Source organism: Cibotium barometz, chromosome 7 (genome assembly GCF_041138505.1).
Source record: "Cibotium barometz isolate CiBa-2024 chromosome 7, ASM4113850v1, whole genome shotgun sequence".
Taxonomy (NCBI): Eukaryota; Viridiplantae; Streptophyta; class Polypodiopsida; order Cyatheales; family Cibotiaceae; genus Cibotium; species Cibotium barometz.
In genome coordinates this window covers 48,950,340-48,970,243 of record NC_141052.1, presented here as the reverse complement: position 1 = coordinate 48,970,243, position 19,904 = coordinate 48,950,340, and positions in this window count along the sequence as shown.

The following is a 19,904-nucleotide window of genomic DNA, read 5'->3' as shown; positions in this document are numbered from 1 at the left end:
TAAATTGCATGAATTATTTTTTAAATGCTAGCCCTTGTTCGTGAACAATTATGGTGAGATATGTGTGTTACATCCAAAATTTTAAGCCGATGGTCTTGGGTTGAGCTTAGGTATGTACAACTCCTACCCATCTTCAAACTCCTTTGAAAAAGAAAAAAGCAAGCATTGATTTTATTTTTACATTTATTATCTTATTATATTTAATCTACTTTAAGTGCCATTATCCTCACGTATGATCTTGGCATGTATATCACATATATGACCCTACTCTCAAGGATAGACTCTGCACATTAGTAAACGTTGTGTAATTATTAGAGAGATTTATAAGAAAAGTGTATCTAACAAATACAATCAGTTTGCACTAATAAGTGATAATCTCTCTCCATCTCTCACCTTTCTTTGCCAACAAAGGCATTACCCCAAAGAGAGAGAGAGAGAGAGAGAGAGAGAGAGAGAGAGAGAGACATAGAATTATAAAACATGCTGATGAGAGATAAATAAAGAAAGAGAAAAAAATAGAATAGAAAGGAAGATATAAATACTTTGAGAAAATAGGAAATTCATTAATATTGCTTGGAGAGTCAAAGCAGGAAAGTTGAATATAATTTTCTCCTAGAAAAAAAATCATGCTCTCACAAAATCTCTAAGCAACTATCTTGCTTTCCAACATACGGCTCATCTTCTTCATAATAACATTGAGTCGATTAATGAATATCTTTAGACTCAATACCTCAGAGCCTAACTCTTGTACTTTCTCTTTTAATGAATCGGCTTGTACTTTACATTCCCTAGTACATCCACCTAGATGCTCCCCAATTTCAGCGTGCAAATTTTCCATAAAGCAAATCATGTCTAGTTGGTTGGCCTCCATGTGAGCATTTCTATTGAGAATGCGATGAAGATGATGTGTCACCTCATCTCTCATCATATCTCTCCTTTGAGTGCCACTTCCATGGACCTCATCCCAAATGGCATCTAAGAACTTCTTACAAGCAACCTGATTTTTCTCTCATATGTCCACAATAGTTTATAGAAATTTAGTGCTTGGTTGTTCCAATAATGGAGACCTTGACCGAGTAAGGTTTTTTGCAACATGAACGTTCATCAGCTTTGGCAGGGTAGACAAAGCTACATTAGAGTTAGAAGGTGAACATGCCTCCACTACGGCTTTTGATCCGTTGTTACAACTAGAGATCTCCATTTGTTGAAATCCAAATCGAAGATTTTAAACTTTTCAAAATCTCTTTATATCTTAGTCAACATGTTTTATAACTCTATATACCAGTACTATAAACATGTAGATACCTCCTGGTTACAAACATAAAACAATGTATACTCTCTAGGCGAGCCCTATTATTTCCTCTCTAAAAGCCTAATATTAGCAAACCATTGAGAAGTTATTTACGTTTTAAGCACATTTCTCTGTTAAAATAATTTCCATTTGATTATTCTCTTAGGTCATATATTATGTTTATAGAGCTTACTCTACAATCAAAAAAATAATATAACAAACATAAAACTAAAAACCATGTTGAGAGATAAAGAAATTAAGAGCGACATAATAAAAAAGAACGGGAGATATAAAGACTTCAAGAAAATAGGGTATACTCTTTAGCGAATCCTATAATTTCCTCTCTAAGAGGCTAATATTAGCAAAGTTCTTGCAAATTTGTTTACTTTTCAACCCCATTTTCTTGTTATTTAAAGCTAATATAGACAAAGTACTAAAGTAATTTACATTTGAATATTCTCTTAGGTCATATATTCTCTCTCTAGAGATTACTCTACAATCGAACCCATTGACCTATAATTGAAAATTTTCTAGTGTAGCCAGCCTTGCCACTAAGGTATTAAATACTATTTATGTGCACACACAAAAAAACATCATAACATTCACATTTTCCATTCCAATTATCAATTTTAAAACATTCAATGAGACAGTAAGAGATATATAAAGTATTTTAATGTGTGGTGTTGTAACAAAGTGTTAGGATACACATGCACGTGGGGTTGGGCCTAGGCACATGGGCTTAGGGTCATTTACATGTGGGATTAGGGCACAGGGGCTGGGCCTAGGCACATGGGCTTAGGGTCATTTACATGTGAGATTAGGGCACAGGGGCCTTGGGGACTATAAAAGGCATGTGCTTTAGGAGTATTATATCTTTTGATAATACACAAGTCTCTTACTTTCTCTTCTTGCTCTAAACCTGGGCTAATCATCCTAATCTAGGCTAATCCAAGGCTAATCATCCTAAATCTAGGCTAATCTAAGGCTAATTAGGCTAAATCTAGGATAATCTAGATGCTCCTTTCTTGTATTGGTATTAGAGCCATGTCTTTGATCCATTTCCATCTTATTTTCAAGAAAATTTGAGGAATTCTTGGATTTCTTGATTTTCTGGTATGTTCTTGATCTTCTTGATTTTCTTGATCAAGAAGTGGACAATAGCGATCTTGATTGGGTGAATTTGATTTTTCTTGAGCACATTTGGGGGTTTTTCCACAATTTCAGGCATTGGCGGATGACATGGGGATCCATTACTACCTCTACCCTGCCTACGATCGCCATGCTACCCACCATCATCGTCATTGTGACATCACCACGACTCCATCCCAAACGTTGATTCTGTGGCATCCACTCATACCCTATCACTTTGGCTCCATGTTCATCATTTTGATTTACCATTTCAGGTGTGGAGATACATATCATTTGCCGAGTTCATACATATATTTTGCACATCATGGCTTCAACCTCTACATCCTTCTTCACCGACATCATGGCTTCAACCTCTACATCCTTCTTCACCGACATCATGCTATGATGACACATCATATTCATGTCACATATGGATGTTTGAGCTTCAAACGTTGTTGCCTAGCTAGTTTAAACACTTATTTGATGAGGAGGATGTCCGTACCAGATGGTTCAGACATTCTACACATGGTGATTTTATTGAGGATCTATGTGGTTACCTTTACATCGATGGTTCGGCATTGCTTGCATGGGATGATGTATGTGGAGACTTGATTGAGTGCCCTATACTCGTGAGACTAGAGATGACTATATACCTGAGGATGGGTATCATGATGACATGCATTTAGTGGATGATGATGTGGATAGTGATGATCATCATGTTGATGATGATATTGATGTTGATACATGTACACATGGTGATGATCATACACACACATGTGATGACATTGATGTATCACACCCACACATGTGATGACATTGATGTATCACACCCACATACCCATGATGATGTATTGTGCACACATACACATGATGATATTGATGTATCGCACACACATACACATGATGATAGTGATACACGTGCACATGTTGCCACTGACACATATGCACCTGATGATGATTTATGTGATGGTTATAGTGAGTGTGATGTGTGTGAGTTAGATCATGTGGGCATGATCTTGATGGGAGGGATGGCAACAAGCACATCGATATTACAAGCATCATAGAGCTACCTATCTCTATTGCTAGTGATGTAGGGATACATTAGATGACCATAGTGATGCATCTAATGATCTTGATGGGCAGTTGACTAGTCATGATCATTCAGCTAGTCATACATCCCTAGTTACACATGGGGATGACACTTCACGTGTTGATGAGCACATCATAGACCATGAGGAGCATAGACCTGAGGTTCTAGTATTATATGTGTTGGGCTACTCCTCTAGAGTTGTCACATGTGGAGAGATTTCGGATACGACCACTACTCTTAGTTTTCATAGCAGTCCTGGGAGCATTTGTGTGGATCGAGGAGTTGTGATTGAGAAGTTATGGATAGTGCACGAGAGTAGTAATGAGTTGGAGGTGAGACATCGTAGGAGTATGCATATCGATCATATTTTTAGCATATCCTATGACATAGACCTTGAGAGTTGTACATTTGATCTAGGTATTTTCTTAGATCCAGTGTTATTAGAGATTGATTTACAATGGGATTTAGGGACACCATTGATAGAGATTGTCTATACTTTTGGGGATTACCTTAGTGGCCTTGGAGATTCCATTGATAGTGAGTTGGTTGATACCACTTATCTCTCTTGTGTAGACACTTTGTCATTGCTTAGTGATGGTGATCTTTATGATGATCCAATTTTTATCTTAGAGGGACACATACATATAGAGTGTCTTGCACATGGAGATATTGTGCATGGGTCATACATACATTGATATGGTGGATCATGCCTTTGACTTTTTGAGTGGTGTTACATGGGACGGTGGCACGAGTTCACATTTGACTCTAGATGAGGCCAACCTTGAGCTATGTTCATTTGGCTTCCATGGATGTCAACACGAGCCTATGTTCTTTGGAGCCAAGAAATTTTTCTTTGGATGAATTCTTTGCCATTTGAGGAGTATAGTTTTTGGATATGGGGCTCGACATTCAGATGCATCTATGACATATTTCAATCTTGGCCTACACGATGATTCTTTTGTGTTAGGACCATTTGACATTATGTCTAGGAGTTTCGAGCTTCTTCGATGGATACCTTTTGTGCTAGATTCATACTATCCTCTCGTGAGGATGGGCTTACAAGTTTCCCTTCCAACCCTGGAGCTACTATCTCTTTGGTGTGAGATCCCACTGCCCCCTCCGCACACTGGATTCCCGGTAGAGCTGGCAGCCCCGCGGGGCAGGGTTTCCCACTCGGGGCCTCGCCCTCGAATGTTTGGGCATGAGACTAAGCTGGTGGTCATTCCGGAAACCGAAACCGAAAAAATTTCACATGCCCGAAAAACGGAGACGATTCCACCATTTTGAATTTCTTAACGAATTTTTCTAATGAGGTCAAGATACTAAACTAACCTTCATCTGATTAAACCAGATAGAAGGAAAACTATTACAGACTGAAGGAATCAACGCTTTTTTCCTAATTGAATCAGGTACAACCATTGATCTATTCATTTGAGAAGTCTTCAGGTTATTATTTAACTATTTGAGCTCTAAGCGTATTCCTATTAATAAATTTTATTATTAAAACTCTATTGATTTCGGCCCATGGGTTAGCCACCGCCCAACCACTGGAATTGGTAGAACCAGACAAGTACTCACCCACCCATAATTGAATGCCTTTCTTAATATTTTCTTTAGAATACAGATACGCACACACTACTCTTTAAACTTTAACTTATAAAACAATCCATTGACAAACAATTCTTGGTTACAGATATCATAACTCAAAATTTCCATCCAGTTCCTTGTTTCTCAAAAATAGGTATCACTCTGGACTCTCTGTCAAGACCAGCTGGTCAGCAAAACGAGATCCAATAACAGATTATAATAATTTTTGTCATAATACATATATATCTTCCATGACATAGGCATGGGTGTCCTAAGCACCGTGAGCCCGTGCATCGCCTGGTCGTCAGATCCCTCCAGGATCCTCCTTAGGTGTCCTGGCACTTCACTCAGGGACCGCTTTGTCGGCCCTCGCCCATCGTACCGGAAGCACACCATTTTTCACCATACCAAGTGTAAGATTCCTCCCCAGCCTCTCAAAATGTCCAGCATCTTCCCCTGTAATCAATCCCTCTTCAGAAATATAAAAGACTTGTTTCTAACTGTTTTAACCTAGAGAGAGAAAATATTCTAGAGAGAGAATATTCAAATTTTTAATATTTTTGGATAGAAAATTATCTCATCTTATTAAAATAATTTCCCCTGAAATAGAAATTCAAAAAGAACTTTCCAATGTGCAATTGGAATTAATTGGAAATGGGTATAAAGGACCTTAGCCTAAGAGTCTAGATTTTCAGAAATTTTTGGATTATGGTCCAATTAAGGTTCCTATGGGCCAATAGCATCAATCCATGTGTAGGGAGGAGATAAATCCAATTTGTAAAAGAAGATACCGAAAAATGAGTAAATGCTCACATAAGATGAAGAGTTGAAAATGTACAAGGTTTATTAGTAAAAAACTATGAGCAATATTAAAATATATGAGATATTTTGGGTATCCAAAAATGAGTAAATGCTCACATAACATGAAGAGTTGAAAATGTACAAGGTTTATTAGTAAAAAACTATGAGCAATATTAAAATGATTCCATTATGACACATATGTAAGGAAGGGGAGTTCTTTAAAGGAGGTGCATATTTCACATAAGATGAAAAGTTGAAAATGTACAAGGTTTATTAGTAAAAAACTATGAGCAATATTAAAATGATTCCATTATGACACATATGTAAGGAAGGGGAGTTCTTTAAAGGAGGTGCATATTTCACATAAGATGAAGAGTTGAAAATGTACAAGGTTTATTAGTAAAAAACTATGAGCAATATTAAAAATATGAGATATTTTGGGTATAATGATTCCATTATGACACATATGTAAGGAAGGGGAGTTCTTTAAAGGAGGTGCATATTTCACATGCTTGAATGAGTTTTAAACTCATAAAAATTGAGATATTTCATCTCTCCTCTCTCCTCATTCAAGTCTAGTTCCAAAAAGTTAGCTTAACTAACCTAAAAATGGTCAAATATTGACCAAACTGATTTAGAAAATTCTAGAATCAGTTTGTTTGGTTAGGAGCTCAATTTTTCCTATAAATAGAAGCCTCCCCCTCGTTGAAAAATATATAGTGTTTATGCATCGTTACTCTACTCCACCTAAACCAAGAACTATGAATTCATTAATAATTCACTAGTTTTTGGAGCTTCCCTCTTTCTTCAATCCCCATTGGTGGCTCCATCAACATACTTAACCAATTGATTGGTTGGGGGCCTCTACTGTGAACAAAGAATCAAGCAATTTGTAAGGTAATTAGTGAATATTGATCTTTTCTATAATTTCTCAATGTTTATCTCTTCTCAACCCCTCTCAAGCTTGAGAAGCTTAATTGCTATGGTTTTTTTAAATGCTATTGAAGTTAATTGGTGAATAGTAGTGAAGAGTTACATAATTTAATAAATGCTATTGAAGTTAATTTCCATTTATGTTTAAATTCTAATGGGTTTTATGTAATTTCTCTCTCTCACTCAAGAAATGGTCATACTCATGACCCATTCTCAATCTAAATCAAGCTTTTCATAAAGCTTTTCCTTAACCCAAGATTAAGCTATGCTTGAGGCCAAATTAATGGCTTTTTTCTATGCTTTTAGTTTATGTATATTGATGATTCAATCCATTATGGATTAATGATCTAATTAGAGATCATTTTAATTATTTCCTTAATGATAAGCTTTATCCCTTAGAAAAATTGAGATTTATCAGTCATAGCAGCGGAGCTATGGCAAAATTTTTATAAAAATTATGCATAAAATAATTTCATTCAAAGCATAAAAAGAGGACATCCTACCATATTCTAGGAATTATCATCCTAGATTAATTGAAAGAATTTCATTATAATCATGGAGAAATTGAATTTTAATATCATGCATAAAGGATAAGTTTTTATATCAAAAGTGTTATTTTAACCATTTTTATTTCATGCATAGAAGTATACATAATGGATAAATTTTTATATCAAAAGTGTTATTTTTACCATTTTTATTTTCATGCATAGAAGTATGCATAATGGATAAATTTTTATATCAAAAGTGTTATTTTTATCAATTTTTATTTTCATGCATAGAAGTATCCATAATGGATAAATTTTTATATCAAAAGTGTTACTTTTACCATTTTTATTTTCATACATAGAAGTATGCATAATGGATAAATTTTTCTATCAAAAGTGTTACTTTTATTATTTTTATTTTCATGCATAGAAGTATGCATAATGGATAAATTTTTATATCAAAAGTGTTACTTTTACCATTTTTATTTTCATGCATAGAAGTATGCATAATGGATAAATTTTTATATCAAAAGTGTTATTTTTATCAATTTTTATTTTCATGCATAGAAGTATGCATAAAGGATAAATTTTTATATCAAAAGTGTTATTTTTATCATTTTTATTTTCATGCATAGAAGTATGCATAAAGGATAAATTTTTATATCAAAAGTGTTACTTTTATCATTTTTATTTCATGCATAGAAGTATACATAATGGATAAATTTTTATATCAAAAGTGTTACTTTTATCATATTTGAATTTCATGCATAAAGGTATGCAATAAAGTTGATTATTTTATTATAAAAGTGTGTCTTTTATTATATTGAATTTCATGCATAGAGGTATGCATAAAGGTTGATTATTTTATTATAAAAGTGTGACTTTTATCATAATTGAATTTCATGCATAGAGGTATGCATAAAAGTTGATTATTTTATTGTAAGAGTGTTATTTTTATCATATTGGATTTCATGCATAGAGGTATGCATAAAAGATATTCTTTTTATACTAAAAGTGTGATTTTCCTCATAAATGGATTTTATGCATAACTTAGATGCATAAGAGAAATTCTTTTATTCTAAAAGTGTAATTCCTACCAAATTGAATTTATGCATAAGAAGATGCATAAAAGATTGATTTTAATTTCGAAAGTGTTAGTCTCCTTAAATGGAATTTATGCATAAATAAATGTGTAGAGAAATCTTATATCAAATATAAGAATTCTCTTAAAAAAGATATGAAATATGATAAGATGTGATAAGAGGTGTATGAGATGTGATAAGATTTGATAAGATGCGTATGGAAAGTGATAGGATGTGATAAGAGGTGAATGAGATGTGAAAAGATGTGATAAGATGTGTATGAGATGTGATAGAATGTGTTAAGATGAGTTAGGATGTGTTAAGATGTATATGGGATGTGTTAGGACGAGAATGGATGTAATATGGTTGTATGAATGTGATGTGGATGTATACATGTAGATGTATATGTATGAATGTGAATGTGGATGTGGATGTAGATGTATGGATGTAGATACGGATGTGGATGTATGTATGTGAATGTGGATGTATGAATGAGGATGTGAAAATGGATGTATGCATGTGAATATGGATGTATGAATATGAATGTGGATGTGTGGATGTGGAAATGGAGGTATGGATGTATGAATGTGGATGTGGATGTATGCATGTAGATGCGTATGTATGAATGTGAAATTGGATGTATGATGTGGACGTACGAACATGGATATGTAGGTAGAATAATGAATATGAAGGTGTATGTGAGATAATGTGTAGTCTATATGAGTGAATGGATGAGAACGAGTACACATTGAATGGAATGTGAAATAAGTAATGTGGTTCGAGAGTGGATAATATGGAAAGACAAGAGTTCGTTATAGAAACTGTATTTTGTGACTGTTTGTAAATGACTGTTTTATGTCAAGAATGCTGGAGAAGCATTTTGACCGTCTTGAGAATTAAGGTCATGAAGACCGAACTGATAAAGTTACAACTGCTGACGGAGAGTCAATGGAGGACGTCTCGCGTAGCAAGGTCGATCGAGGTCTTGACCAGCCTCGGTTCGATTTAAATGGTGAGCTTCCGGTACGGTGGATGAGGGACCAAGGAAGCGGCCTATGAGTGAAGCGCTAGGTCACCTGCGAAGGATCCTAGAGGGTGCTGACCATACGGTGCTCGGGCTCTGGGTCGCCGAAGATACCCACACGTGCGTCGTGGAAGATATTGGAACAAGGAGTAAGAGTTGTTTTCTGAAACCGGGCATGGATCTGGTTGATTGACCTTGCTGGTCCTCAACGGATGAGTCCATGGCTCTTTTATATGGATCTGTGGGTTGATCTAGCTGATCTTCCACGGAGATTCCATTCTATTATATGAATATATTGCCGGTTACTATGAGCTAGGAACTATGGAAAAGGCCCTTGAGCGAACAGGTGGTGAGCGTTCTGGTTGCCAATGATGCCATAAGTATACCAATGAATGAATGACTGGAAATAAGGATTCAACCAGAGACTTTGAGGATTGTCATCAGTGACATAATGGTTTTATTAAAGGATTGTTTTAAAGCTAGTTGATGCTAAGAAAAAGGCAATTTCATATTGGGTGTGTAAGTGGTGTGACTAGTTTTATGTTTGCATGAACTTCCAGCTAGGGGGCCTTGGAACTCTTTTCCTTGGTACCCGGGACAAAACCTAACCAAATTCTTAATTGGATTCCATCACTACAGTGGTTGGGCGGTTGGCTATAACCCATGGGACTGGATGGGGTTAGGCTGGACTGATGGATCCGTAAATCGAGATTTAATTTCTATTATTACGATAGATGAAGTAAATCCCGGATAGAAATTGTTCTATGGATAGGAATCAACGGCTGTGCCTCTTAATGGGGAAAAAAGCGTTGATCCCAATGATCCAAGTGCAAGTTTCTTCCTTGATTTGACCAAGTACCGTTAAAGGTACAGTCAGATCAGTTGATCCGTAATGATCTTGACTACGTTAGAGTAAAGAGTTATCCTGGTGGAATCGCCCATGCTTTCCGGGTAAAGGAAGTTTTTCCGGTTTAGGTTTTGGACAAACCCACGGATTAGTCTCTTGTCCGGATATCCGTGGTGGGCGAGGCCCCGAGTGTGAGACCCCTACCCACGCATGATGTGCTACTTCCGCTGCTAGTACCCCGAATCCGTTGCGCGGTGGAGACCGGGATCTCACAGTTACCAAGGTTGGCCAAGACCTGGGTAGGTTTTTGCCGCGTGAGTTGTCCTTTTAACACTCCCCGCCAGTTGTTGTAATCGAACTTCCCTCAATTCCCAAAAAATAGCGTAGATCTCCCAAATTCTTCATCTTAAACTTCCTTTTGAGAATCTCATCCAAGTTGTCACCCCCAACAATAAGATCATCTACATAGATGGTGATGATCACAATACCCTTTATCACTCTTGTGTACATACAAAGAGTGATTTGCATCTACCATATGAAAACCAATATTGGACTCATGGAGCTTGCTTCAGCCCCATACAAAGCCTTACGAAGCTTACATACATACTCTGGGTGACTTGTATCCTCAAATCCAGGTGGTTGATCCATATACACTCCTTCTTGCAAGTCACCATGCACAAACATAATTTTTACATCCATCTGATGTAAAAACTAGCCTGTAGCTGTTGCCATCTTTGCAACCGGGGTAAATGTTTCTTTGGCTACCAATCTAGCCTTGTACCTTCTTATGCTACCATCACTGTTATGTTTCACCTTATACACCCACTTATAGCTAATATCTTTCTTGCCTTCAGGTAATGGCATCAAATCCCAAGTCTCATTTCCATACAATGCATCCATCTCCTCATCCATAGCTTTCTCCCAACACACATTTCCAATAGCCTCATCAAAACATGTGTGGGTTCTACAACCTGCACAACTTTTGCCGTATACGCATAGTGATGTGCCACATAAGCATCATAAGTCAACCTTTGCACAAGGTTTTTGACTCTCCAGATCTTCATAACTTTGCATTCATGGCTTTCATCTCCGAGCCACTAGAATCTCCATCAAACAAGAGAATGCCCTGCAGAAATATCAGAATACCAAGGGGCTCAACCACTTCTCTTTGCCTTTATGTGATGTACCAACAACATTTTCAGGATTGGTATTATGACGTAGCCTATCGCTCCATGGTCTATCAACAAAGTCGCTATAGATGAGGACTCTCCTAGTCCACTCAATGATTGTGATCATTGACTTGCATTATGTGCAACCACGTTTCCACTTACATCAGCCCCAACATCTTTTTCAGCAGCATACCGGTTACTCATCTCATCAAATACAACATCCTTGCTTACCCTCAATTCACGTGTAGTAGGATTATAGCATCTATATCCCTTTTTCTCAAGGGAATACCCAATAAACACACTTTTTTTGCCTTTGGATCCAGCTTAGTATGCAACTCATCTGGCACATGCACATATACAATACATCCAAAAACTTTCAACTGAGTGCTGTAGACACAGCCTCAGCCCAACAATAGCTATGTGGCAATGTGCCTAGTTTTCCACTCAACAACTCCATTTTGCTGCGGAGTGTATCTACATGTAAATTGTCTTTGAATGCCATTATTTCGTAAGAATTCAGAGAACTCATTGGGGAAGTATTCTCCCCCTCCATCTAACCTTAGGCACTTCACATTCTTTCCTGTTTGTTTTTCAGCCTCACTTTGAAATTCTAAAAATGATTGAACACTTCACTCTTCTCCTTCATGAAATACACCCACACTTTCCTCATGTGGTCATCAATGAATGTTACGTAGTACCTGCATCCACCCTTAGACATAGTCTTCACAGGACCCCATACATATGAATGCACAACATCCAGTACATTCTTGCTCACATTTCTATCATGTTGCTTTCCAAATTGACATGCTTCACATACTTTCTGCATACCTTCAACTTTAAACTTAGGAAGCCCTGTCACAATTTCTTTAGTCTACATAGACTTCATTCTTTGTACATTTACATGCCCAATTCTCTAATGCCAAATGTCTGTATCTACAACAACTCTTGAACCATTTGCAAACATTGAAGCACTCACTTCAAGCATATTTAGATTCAATGTAAACATTTTTTCCATTCTGTTGCCTTTTGCAACCAACTTGCACTTATCTTTAAAGTCTTCTACATAATAGCCAATCAGGGTTAAACCGGACCTACAAACCTTGCTCAATCTTTAAAGTCTTCTACATAATAGCCAATCAGGGTTAAACCGGACCTACAAACCTTGCTCAATCTTTAAAGTCTTCTACATAATAGCCAATCAGGGTTAAACCGGACCTTGCTCAATCATCTGGCCAATAAAACTTTAGATTCTTTGTAATGTTGGAACATGAAGTACATCTGCAAGGTACTTTACTGTGAGATCCCAGTTTCCCACCGCGCAACGGGTTCGGGTGCTTGCAGCGGAAGTAGCACTTCTTGCGCGGGCAGGGACCCACACTCGGGGCCTCGCTCACGGATATCCGGACAAGAGACTAATCCGTCGGTTTATCCAAAACCGAACCCGAAAAAACTTCCTTTACCCGGAAAGCACGGGCGATTCCACCAGGATAACTCTTTACTCTAACGTAGTCAAGATCATTACTGATCAAATTGATCCGACTGCACCTATAAAGGTACTCGGTCAGATCAAGGAAAAAACTTGCACTTGGATCATTGGGATCAATGCTTTTTTCCCCCATCAAGAGGCACAGCCGTTGATTCCTATCCATAGAACAATTACTATCCGGGATTTACTTCATCTATCGTAATAACAGAAATTGAGTCTCGATTTACGGATCCATCAGTCCAGCCTAACCCCATCCGATCCCATGGGTTAGCCAACCGCCCAACCACTGTAGTGATGGGATCCAATTTGGAATTTGGTTAGGTTTTGTCTCGGGTACCAAGGAAAAGAGTTCCAAGGCCCTCTAGCCGGAAGTTCATGCAAACATAAAACTAGCCACACCACTTACACACCCAATATGAAATTGCCTTTTTCTTAGCATCAGCTAACTTTAAAACAATCCTTTAATGAAACCATAGTACCACTGATCACAATCTTCCAAATTATCCGGTTGATTCTTAATTTCCCATCATTCCTTCATCAGAGTATCTATGGCATCATTGGCAACTAGAACGCTCACCACCTATCCACTCAATCAGGGGCCTTTTCAATAGTTCCTAGCCCATAATACTCGGCAATATAATCACTTATAAAAATCAAGATGGACTCTCGTTGAAGATCAGCAAGATCAACCAACAGTGTAAGATCCCTCTTCCCACCGAGCAACGGATTCAGGATACTGGCAGCGGAAGCAGCACTTCTCGTGCGAGACAGGGGTCCCACATTCGGGGCCTCACCCACGGATATCCGGATAAGAGACTAATCCGTCGGTTGTTCCAAAACCGAACCCGAAAAAACTTCCTTTACCGGAAAGCACGGGTGATTCCACCAGGATAACTTTTTGCTCTAACGTAGTCAAGATCATTTCTGATCAAGCTGATCCAATTGCATCTACAAGATACTTGATCAGATCAAGGAAGAAACTTGCACTTGGATCATTGGGATCAACGCTTTTTTCCCCATTCAAGAGGCACAGCCGTTGATTCCTATCCATAGAACAATTACTGTCCGGGATTTACTTTATCTATCGTAATAACAAAAGTTGAGTCTCGATTTACGGATCCATCAGTCCAGCCTAACCCCATCCAATCCCATGGGTTAGCCAACCGCCCAACCACTGTCGTGATGGGATCCAATTTGGAATTTGGTTAGGTTTTGTCCCGGGTACCAAGGAAAAGAGTTCCAAGGCCCCCTAGCCGGAAGTTCATGCAAATATAAAACTAGCCACACCACTTACACACCCAATATGAAATTGCCTTTTTCTTAGCATCAGCTAACTTTAAAACAATCCTTTAATGAAACCATAGTACCACTGATCACAATCTTCCAATTTATCCGGTTGATTCATAATTTCCCATCATTCCTTCATCAGAGTATCTATGGCATCATTGGCAACTAGAACGCTCACCACCTGTCCACTCAGGGGCCGTTTCAATAGTTCCTAGCCCATAATACTCGGCAATATAATCACTTATCAAGATGGACTCTCGTTGAAGATCAGCAAGATCAACCAACAGATCCATATAAAGAGCCATGGACTCATCCATTGAAGACCAGCAAGGTCAATCAACCAGATCCATGCCCGGTTTCAGAAAACAACTCTTACTCCTTGTTCCAATATCTTCCTCGACGCACGCGTGGGTATCCTGGGCGACCCAGAGCCCGAGCACCGTATGGTCCGCACCCTCTAGGATCCTTCGCAGGTGACCTAGCGTTTCACTCATAGGCCGCTTCCTTGGCCCCTCATCCACCGTATCGGAAGCTCACCATTTTAATCGCACCGAGGCCGACCTTGCTGCGCTGGACGTCCTCCATTGACTCTCCGTCAGCAGTTGCAACTTTATCAGTTAGGTCACCATGACCTCAATCCATAAGACGGTCAAAATGCTTTCCCAGCATTCTTGACATAAAACAGTCATTTACAAACAGTCACAAAATACAGTTTCTATATCGAATTCCATCTTTCCACATTATCCCTCCTCAATCCACATTACTTAATCCACATTCCCTTCATATGTACTAATTCTCATCCATTCATTCATATCAACGACACATTATTTCCCATACACATTCACCTTCATTATTCTTCATACACATCCATGCATACATCCATTTTCACATCCTTACTCATACATCCACATCCACATACATACATCCATACATACACATCCACATGCATACATCCACATCTACATGCATACATCCATACATACGCATCCATATGCATACTTCCACATTCTCATTCGTACATCTACATCTACATGCACATTCATGCATCTTCGTCCATACATCCACATTTACATGCACATTCACATCCATACTCCACATACATACATCTATTTTTTTCCTTCCCATTCATATAGCCCCATACACCTTCACATCTATTCTTTTACATCACATCCATTCTCGCCTTATGACAACCCATATACATCTTATCTCATCACATATACTTCTTATCTCATCCCATACACATCTTATCACATCTTAACTCATCTTATCACATCCTAACTCATCTCATATACATCTTATCTCATCTTGTCACATCTCATACACCTCTTATCACATCTCATACACCTCTTATCACATCTTATCACATCCTAACTCATCTTATCACATCCTAACTTATCTCATATGCATCTTATCTCATCTTATCACATCTCATACACCTCTTATCACATCTCATACACCTCTTATCACATCTTAACTCATCTTATCACATCCTAACTCATCTTATCATATCCTAACTTATCTCATATCCTAACTTATCTCATATGCATCTTATCTCATCTTATCACATCTCATACACCTCTTATCACATCTTAACTCATCTTATCACATCCTAACTCATCTCATATGCATCTTATCTCATCTTATCACATCTCATACACCTCTTATCACATCTCATACACCTCTTATCACATCCTAATTCATCCTTTATGTATACCTCTATGCAAGAATTTCAATTGTGATAAAAGTAACACTTTTATAATAAAATAATTATTTTTTTGTAATATTTTTATAAAATAATAATAATTTATTTATTTTTTTCATTTCTATGCACGAAATTCAATATGATGAAAATAACTTTTTATAATAAAATAATTATTTTTTTTCTTTACAGTTTTATAATAAAATAATAAAATATTCATCTTTTATGCATACCTCTATGTATGAAATTCAATTACGTTAAAAGTAACACTTTTATAATAAAATATTTATCTTTTATGCATACCTCTATGCATGAAATTCAATTATGTTAAAAGTAACACTTTTATAATAAAATATTTATCTTTTATGCATACCTCTATGCATGAAATTTAATTATATTAAAAGTAACACTTTTATAATAAAATATTTATCTTTTATGCATACCTCTATGCATGAAATTTAATTATGCTAAAAGTAACACTTTTGATATAATATTTTATCCATTATGCATACTTCTATGCATAAAATAAAAATCATAAAAGTAATACTTTTGATATAAAAATTTATCCATTATGCATACTTCTATGCATAAAATAAAAATAATAAAAGTAATACTTTTGATATAAAAATTTATCCATTATGCATACTTCTATGCATAAAATAAAAATGATAAAAGTAATACTTTTGATATAAAAATTTATCCTTTATGCATAATATAAAAATTCAATTTTCTCACGATTCTAATGAATTTATTTCAATTAATCTAGGATGATAATTCCCAGAATATGGTAGGAAATCCTCTTTTCATGCTTTGAATGAAATTATTTTATGTGTAAATTTTTATAAAATTTTACCATAGCTCTGCTACTATAACTGATAAATCTCAATTATTTTAAAAGATAAGGCTTATCTTTAAGGGAATGATTAGAATGATCCCTAATTGGATCATTAACCCTTAATGGATTAAATAAAAAATAATCATAAACTAAAAGCATAGATAAAAAGAACTATTAATTTATTCTCAAGCATAGATTAATCTTGGATTAAGAAAAAGCTTTATGAAAAGCTTCATTTGGATTGAGAATGGGTCATGAGTATGACCGTTTCTTAAGTGAGAGAGAGAAAAAATCATTAGAATTAAACATAATTAGAAATTTATGTAATTCTTTACTATCATTAACCAATTAACTTCAATAGCATTCAAAAAACCATACCAATTAAGCTTCTCAAGCTTAAGAGGGGTTGAGAAGAGAGAATCATTGAGAAATTATAGAAAAGATCAAAATTCACTATACTTACCTTATAATTTGCTTGATTCTTTGTTCACGGTAGAGGCCCCCAACCAATCAATTGGTTTAGTATGTTGATGGAGCCACCAATGGGAATTAAAGAAAGAGGGAAGTGTCAAAAACTAGTGAATTATTAAAGAATTCACAGTTCTTGGCTTAGGTGGAGTAGAGTAACAATGCATAAGACACTATATTTTTTTCAACAAGGGGAGGCTTCTATTTATAGGAAAAATTGAGCTCCTAACCAAACAAACTGATTCTAGAATTTTCCAAGTCAATTTGGTCACTTTTTGACCATTTTTAGGTCAGTTAAGCTAACTTTTTGGAACTAGACTTGAATGAGGAGAGAGGAGAGATGAAATATCTTAATTTTTATGATTTTAAAACTCATTTAAGCATGTGTTTTAGGCGCCTCATTGAAGGCCCTCCTTTTCCTTACTGATGTGTCAAAAATGGAATCCTTACACTCAAAATATCTCATATTTTTATATTACTCATAGTTTTTTACTATTAAACCTTGTACATTTTCAACTCTTCATCTTATATGAGCATTGCAGGGACTCCCTTTCCTTACATATGTGTCAAAATGAAATCATTATACCCAAAATATCTCATATTTTTAATATTGCTCATAGTTTTTTACTAATAAACCTTGTACATTTTTAACTCTTCACCTTATGTGAGCATTTACTCATTTTTGGGTATCTTCTTCTACAAAATTGGATTTATCTCCTCCCTACACATGGATTGATCCTATTGGCCCCTAAGAACCTTAATTGGACCATAGTCCAAAGATGTCTCAAAATCTAGACCCTTAGACTAAGGTTCTTTATACCTATTTCCAATTAATTCCAATTACACATTGGAAAATTCTTTCTGAATTTCTGTTTCAAGGGAATTCATTTTAATAAGGTGAGATATTTTTCTATCCAAAAATATTCAAAATTTGAATATTCTCTCTCTAGAATATTTTCTCTCTCTAGGTTAAAACAGTTAGAAACAAGGTCTTTATATTTCTGAAGAGGGATTGATTACAGGGAATATGCTGGACATCAAAAAGGGGTTGGGGGAGGAATCTTACATTCTACCCCACTTAAAAAACGCGAGATGTCCTCATCTCGCAAACTGGGATAATTTCGCAAGATGCACGAATATGAGACTTAGAGAAAAAAAAAATTTAATCAAGATTAACCACCAAGAAAAGTCTTAAAGAGAGCAAGATTCAAAATAGGAACAAGATTTAAACTTTATTCATTCTCGGAACTTATACAGTAAAGATAGAAGAACTCTTTACACTTCCATAAGCCCGTCCATCATATGGTCACAAAAGCAGCACTCACAAGCTGCATAAGTATAAGGTAACTCATCTATGGGAATAATTCTGCTGGTTATTGCCGCACCTATCTCAGTGGTATGAGGTGATCTAACAAAAGGATCTCTGAGAGGCAAGCCAAAAACGGGGTAAAGGCATATCTTTTGATGAGGAAGAAAACACGCCAGTAAGAAGACCCGCTCAGAAAACCCAAGATGCCTTGATCTCATGACGCAGTAGTATCGGTGACCCAAACCCAAAGCTTCAATAACCATGGCCAAGCGGACATTGTTACGAAAGTGCTGCTGACCCCAGGGTGTTACCCTAGTTATGTCTTGATAGGTCCGCCATTTGGTCTGAGCTACAGAAGTTCCCAAGTGAGGGAAAAGTGAGCGCTCATACTGTTCTATAAAATCCTTCTTCACAGACTCACTTGCGTCTTGAAGGTGAGAAATCATCAAGGATAAAACTAATTCCTGTTGCCAAGCCATGAAGGAGATTAAGAAAGAAGGAGATCGATGGGAGTAAGATTACTGTGAGCGACAAGTAAAAGTTACGACTTATATAAAGGAAGGAGCTAGCGTAACTTAGAAGCCAACGGTAACTTGCCACTAAAGTTTTACCGTCTTTCCATGATTTGGGTTTGGCACATTTTTCTATAGAAGGCATTAAGAATTTTGAGATGAGGAGATAAAAGAAGTTCGTAAGCTAAATCACCTACTTTCTTTGGTCCACAATATCTGGGAGATAACTTCTTATACTTCCCAAGAGATAAAGAACTTCTTTTGGGCCGTACTCGAATGAAGACCAAAACCTTGATATCCAAAACATCGATTCTCACTTCTGAACTCATTGTTCTGAATCCTTAAAACAGGTGGGACTCTTGAGAAGTATTCTGGGGGAAAGGTTCTTCCTTTTTTAAACAGAATCTTTCTTTTATTTTAGAGAGAGAATAATTATAAGATCAGAAAGGGAGGTTCTTACTCCTGTATACCTCGAAGGTTGGGGGAAGAATCTTACATTCTACCCCACTTGAAAAGTGCGAGATGTCCTCATCTCGCCAAGTAGAGGACAACTCTTTTTCTTAAGATCCAATTTATTCTGGGGTTCCTTATATTCTGGTCAACCCAACAGAATATGGGGATAATTATCCCTTAAATAGAACTCATCATCAATTCATTCAAATCATATCATTCATATCTTTAACACGATAATGGTCCATTAGACCGAAAAATTCCCTTCTAAACATTCCTCTACGGGAATTTCAGTTAAGCAAGTTCTCAATTTGTCATCCCTTAACTTGATCTACTGAGTCAAGTGTTAACAGTAGAAATCTGACAACACAATCCACTAATCTCATAGGGATTTGCTGAATTCATTATCATCATTCCTGTT